Below are 6000 nucleotides of genomic sequence, written 5' to 3'. Positions count from 1 at the left end.
TTCTTGTCTCTGCAGATTGTCCTCAAGGAACACCTTTGCATTTGCCTGAACGAGATGTTCTTGTCTTGAGGAACCACAACAGTGTTTTTCCTGGTTTTCCATCCATCCTATTAAACCACACCAGCAGCTTTTCTTCCCAGTGTTTTGAGTAGGGTGCATTCTTCTGCTAGTGTTATATAGAGAGTATGGCCATAATTTTCCATCAGCTTTTGGTTATGTGAGCCCAGCGCTCCAGGTCAGAGAGATGGTGTGCCTGATGGAGTGATAATGTAAGGACATACATAAATACAGTGTCCCAAAGCAGACTGGGTGGTGCCCTCCCAAGGAGACTCAAAAACATCCAAATTGTGGTTTCGTGTGTCAGGGTAGAAATGTCCACAGCAGGACTGGTGTGTAGGACCTGTCCTGGGTATCAATCAGACAACAACACTTCATACAGCACCCCCACCTGCTCCAGTGGTGATGGAGAACACATGTAGCCCTAAGCCAGCTGGCCATTGCATGTGAGTGGTGTATCAAGCATGAAGTGCAGGGTTTGCTGTGCTCACCTGTGAGCTGGCAGCTGGCTCTTGCACAGGGCCTCAAGTAGCTCATACATGAGCACAGACTTAGTCCGTACCTGAACACCCAATTAATCCATGCATGAGCACCCAATTAAATTATGCATGAGCACACAATTAATCCCTCCATGAGCACCCAAACAGCTCAAGCATGAGCGAGCCTTTCATTCACACATGAGGAGTTCATGCATTAGTGCTCAACCTGCACACACCCAAGCACCCTCTTTGCTCATGCATGAGCACCCCCTTAAGTCATGCATGGGCATCCGGTTAGTGGGTGGGGCAGAAACATATCTGCAGGGGAAACACAGTGGGTCTCCCAGGAGGAGACCACAGCCCAAAACAACAACAGCATGCAGGTGTTTTCTCCATGCTATTTTTAATGGGCTTAAGGTAAAAGCACTGGGACAAGGAAACACAGGCTCTGTCTGTGACGCTGGTCTGACACAGCTCTCAGATGTCTCTGCTCAATCCCTCTGCTCCTCTCTTAGCCCCGAGACCACCTTGTAGTAAAATCTTCCTTTATTCTGTTCCTGAAAAATAGGTGGCAAAATATGGATTGTCACCATGGGAAGCAATAGCAAAAGCACAAAAATTCTTTTTCTCTCTCTTGGAGAGAGAAAGAATTCATGTCATGGGTCACTTACTTAAGCTAAATACTCTCCAGTAATGCCTATTTTTTTTAAGCTTTTACTAGAAAAACCTTGAGACAAACCAAGTTACCAGCTAATGTCACTGTCATTTTCTGCGCTCCTTAACCCTAACCTGTCCCATCCTGAGCAGATGGCATCTTTTCTCGATTGATTAAACATCACATTTTACCAGCTTCCCGGGCAAAGGCCTTCAAGACCCTTTTTTCCCAACGAGGAAGGAAAAAATACAGCATCCTTGTGTGGCTATTCAAGGGTTTTGAGTCAAAGTTTCCAGTGGGAAGCGCCCACTGTGCTATCACGTGGCTGGTGCATGTTCCAAGCGGTGCCCCAGCTCCGCTGGGAGCAGGGTCAGGCTCTTGGGCTGCTCCAGCATTTTTTCCCACATGTTCAGCCCGTGCATGAGTCCTGCCCGAGCCCGTAACACTTTGCTGAGAACGCCTTTGACAGAGGGAGTGAGCTGATCTACCGACACAGGGCTGTCCCGGCAGATAAAATAAATATTTAGCTTGAAAACATCTAACAGTTTTCAAAGAGCCCAGGATGGCCCAAGCGTGTTTAGACTGTGTGCATAGCAAAGGGTGCTGATGGCTTTAATCATCCTCCTCTGTACTCAGCGCTTTTATCTGGAGATCTTCACAGTCCTCCGCAGAGAGGTTTGTCTTGTTCAGCTCCGCATAACAGATAAGGAAATGGAGGCACACCCGGCCAGGGCTGGATTTGGGGTGTTTGGGGTGCCACATTTCGAGCACTTTGTGTTACCTCTCCAAGGCCAATGCTTCTCCGACGAGATGCTGTGAGAAGTGACAAGGCACCAGCGGGTCTCTCATTCATGTTTTTCTGCTGCTGCTGGTGGTGGTGGCCACTGTGGCTGGTGCCACTTGCGCCCATGTCTCAGCAACAATCCCCATATCCCACTGTGCCACTTGCCCCTGGCTGCAGCCAGGAGATGGGTTTGCAAAACTGCTTGGAATTGCAGATGAAGAGCAACGCTGATTTTCTGTTTTGGTGCTTTGCATTTATGGAGTAGCATCTCTTCTCTCCAGCAGGCTCAACTTTATTTATTTAGTATTCCTTTTCACAGATGCTTTAATATAAAGCAATTAGTCCTGAGGGTAGCATCAAGCCAAGAACAAATTAGGTTGTAACACAACGTCTCCTCTGCCTGGGTGTTCTGGTTTTTGGGAGCCCAACAGGAGGGGCTTCTGCCTGAGCTCAGCAGCCAAGAGGGTCATGAGAGTTTGCAGTGGTCTGGGGCTGTGGGCAGGATGAGGTCTAGGGAGCGCTGCCCAGAGCATGCTGCTGCTGGAGAAAGATGTCAAAGGGAAGCCTGCTCTAATCCCGGTATCTCCTCAGCTCTCCCCATGGCTGAAGAGGAACCGGCTGAGTCCTAATCCAAGAAATGAGGCATGGTTTTCTCTGGAAGCTGTGTGGGCTTTAAAGAGAGTCTGATCCAGGGCCTTTAAACTTCATTTTTTAAAAAAAATTCCTTTTGAATTAACATTATTTTTTTTCTCAATTCAAACGCATATTTCCCCTGCCACACTTCTCCCATACAACATTCTTTTGAATCAGATTTTTCCAGGAATTTCAACTGAAAAAGGTCTGCAGCTTCAGAAACATTCAGCCCAGCTGATACAGCCCGACAGAGAAAATGTGGATACACTGATGGGCCATCCTCAAATGGAGGCTCTCTGGGCAGGAGCTGGCCACAGATGAGTGAAGGAGGCATCCCTGAGCATCCCTGGACACAGCACTGGGGTGGTCTACCCAGTGGTGGTTTACAGATCACTCTGCTATTCCCTATTTCCCCATTTAGTCAGAAAAATAATCTCTTCAGAGGATGACAAGTGTAAACCCAGCTTTTGGTATCAGAAAGCAAGGTACACCTTTGTATCCTAGGAATCTCATCATGCCTGGCTTTGCCAGCCCCATCTGTCTTCCAACCTCATGGGGAGATAAGTGTGTCCAAAGGACTTGGGTCACATCCCAGGCTGGGCTAAGAGACACCTGAATGCATCACTTTTTCAGAAACCAAAATAATTTTTCAGGCTTTGGGTTCCTAAGGCCACCAGCTTTCCAAGAAATTTCAAATCCTATAAAATTCACCCAAATCCCATAATTGCTCATGGAAACAAAGGCTGGACTGATTACGTTGTGCTAAAAGGTTGGCAGGCTTCCAGCTTTATGAAATGCAGCTCTGCAGAAAGAAAAATCTTTTGTGGGCGAAATCATGTACCAACGGTTTGGGAAAAACAAGTGAAAATAAGGCATTTAAGGGAAGAAAAAAAAAAGCCTTTAAAAATAGTCTTGAGGATATCTTTATCCTCAAATCTGGAAGAGGAAGGTTCACACTTACTTTTCATCTGCTTTCCTCCATGCTTGCTGAAAGAAAAAGGGGCAGGTGGATTATTTTTAGGTTCCTGTTCCTGCTGCAGACGCAAGAAAAGCCATTTTTCCAAAGCTGGCTGAAGCTCTGTGTGTTGGGGCAGCTGTGGAAACCTCTGTCTGGCCTCAGCTATGAGGAAATAGGGCTTGGCGAGGGTCTTGGGGACCAGGAGATTATTTGTGGGTGGTCAGATGAGGGTTGAGGTAGCTCAGCCTTGTCATTTCAGGGCAGTTACCAAGAGCTTTCTCACAGGGAGGTCTGCAAAGATTGACTGGTGCTGCTGCAGCACCTCATCACCACTCAAAAAAAGGCCTTTGAGTCTCTCCTCACAGCTCACGTTGGAGTGCTGAGAGCAGCACCCACCCCTGTGCCACACACATCAAGGTGACCAGGGGAAAGGAGCTCACACTCCTCGGCTGAGCTGCTCCTCAGCTCCCGGGGGGCATGGATGGCCAGGGAGGCATCTCACTCCTTGATGCCATTGCTCTTCTCCAAAGCCTTTATAGTCTCCTGAGAATGCGAGGACCAGAACTGCACAAAGCCCTGAAGATGTGGGTGCCACAGCACCTTTAGAGAGGCAGGAGGGTGTTCTAAATTTTACTTCTCTCCAACCATTCATTCCTGATATATGGTTTGCCTCTACTGCTGCCAGATGTGGAAATATTTGGGTGAGAGTGGTTACCAGAGCCCCCAGCCCTTGTGCCCAAGTGGCAGGGGCCAGAAAAGAGCACATCACTTGAAAGGTGAAGCACAGCATCCTTTGGTACATACCTACAATGACTTCCCCACTTTCATAAGAGCTTTTTGCAATATCCCAGTCTACCTTCTCCTTTGGCATCCTAAATAACTGTCCATCATCAAACAATCCTTTAGTTTTTAATGACCACCTTATCCAGCCCCTGACTAATGACACATGGCACCAACAGCCTTCCTTCCTGGAGAAACACCCCCTCTGCCTCCCAGCTTTAATTGTCTGTCAGAGGACTTTGACTTTTATGACAGCTTTTGTGCCTCTGTAGAAGTCAGTGGCAATATAAAAGAGTTCACCCTTACCAATGTGCTTTTTGACTCCTTCAGAGAACTCAAAGAGGTTTATGAGACACGACTTCCCTCTACAGAAGCCCTGTTGACTCTCCTCAGATAATTAATTGCATTCTGTGGTATAGTTTCTAGTCATTTGGCCAGCACAGACATAAGGTACAGACACCAAGAAACCTCCTGAAGGCTTTCTTTAATGTCCTGTGGAAAGTCTGCCCTGGTCCAGGAGCTGTTTGCAATGCTCTTGCTTGGGAGGATGCAAAACCCTCCAGGGCTCCCCGTGCATTAACTGCTGCACAACCTCACACCAGCTACTCACCTTGCCTGGACCCCTTAATCCACATGCCAGTGGATTTAATACCACTGTATTAAAGAAGGCAGCTTAAGGAGAGGCTGCTGGGAATTTACTAGCTGGGCTCTTGGGAAGCAGAGCTTATAAAATAGAAACTTAATGAACAGGGTGCTGGGCAGAGGAGTTTAAATCATACATAGGAATCTGCATCCTCCTGTAAGGCTGACAAAGGCGTTTTCAGTGGAAGCAGCTCCATCCAAGAGCATCCCAGCAAGGGATCAGAGTCACCGTGGAATCCCGGGCATGAGTGAGGTGGGAGCCAGGACAGCTGCTTTAGATGATCTGCAGAGTTAGTGGCACAGTGGCAGAATTAGCTGATTTATTAGAAAATAAAACAACATGCCAGAACGATGAGAGGAATTGCATTACACTGCTTTTGGTTTTTGCTAAATGTAAACAATAACACACATTATTTTAGAATTTAGCTTTGCAATAGTATTGCAAGATATTCAGTATCTGAAAGCACCTGCCATGTAGAAACACTTTCCAGACACCTGTGAGGCACCACCAACTCTCGATTAGGCACAGGAAATAGAGGCAGTGGTCCAACAATTCAGTCAACCCACTTGCAGGCTTCTTAATACCAACTAAGAAGTAGTGAAACCACATGAGAAAGGCACTGATCCAGGATGAACTCGCTCTACCGGTTCAAATATTATTTTTTTTTCTTAAACAGGCTTCCTTTGAAGCAGCAGGCTTCACCCCAGATCAGGTACCATCTCATCTGTACATCTAACCTCCTTCCAGAGTGGCCACAAACCATCCTCCAGCAGGAGACAGCCAGCCAGCACAAGCTCAGGGAAAGGCAACTCATTTGTGTCAGAAGTCTTCAGTCACTCCTCCTGCTCCCTTGTCTATCAAACATCAGAGCTGACACTGTAAAGGTAGATATCAAGCTGTAGTATCTGTTTCTGTCATGCTGAAGAGAAGCAGGAAAGGAAGCAGTCGCTGCCTGCAGGAGATCTGCTCACAGCACCAGGACTTGTGGATACTGAGGCCCTCCCACTGGCA

The sequence above is a fragment of the Pipra filicauda genome, unplaced genomic scaffold (assembly GCF_003945595.2).
Source record: "Pipra filicauda isolate LSUMZ 115617 unplaced genomic scaffold, ASM394559v2 scaffold109_size3271384_pilon, whole genome shotgun sequence".
Taxonomy (NCBI): Eukaryota; Metazoa; Chordata; class Aves; order Passeriformes; family Pipridae; genus Pipra; species Pipra filicauda.
Note: the sequence above shows the minus strand (reverse complement) of the source record.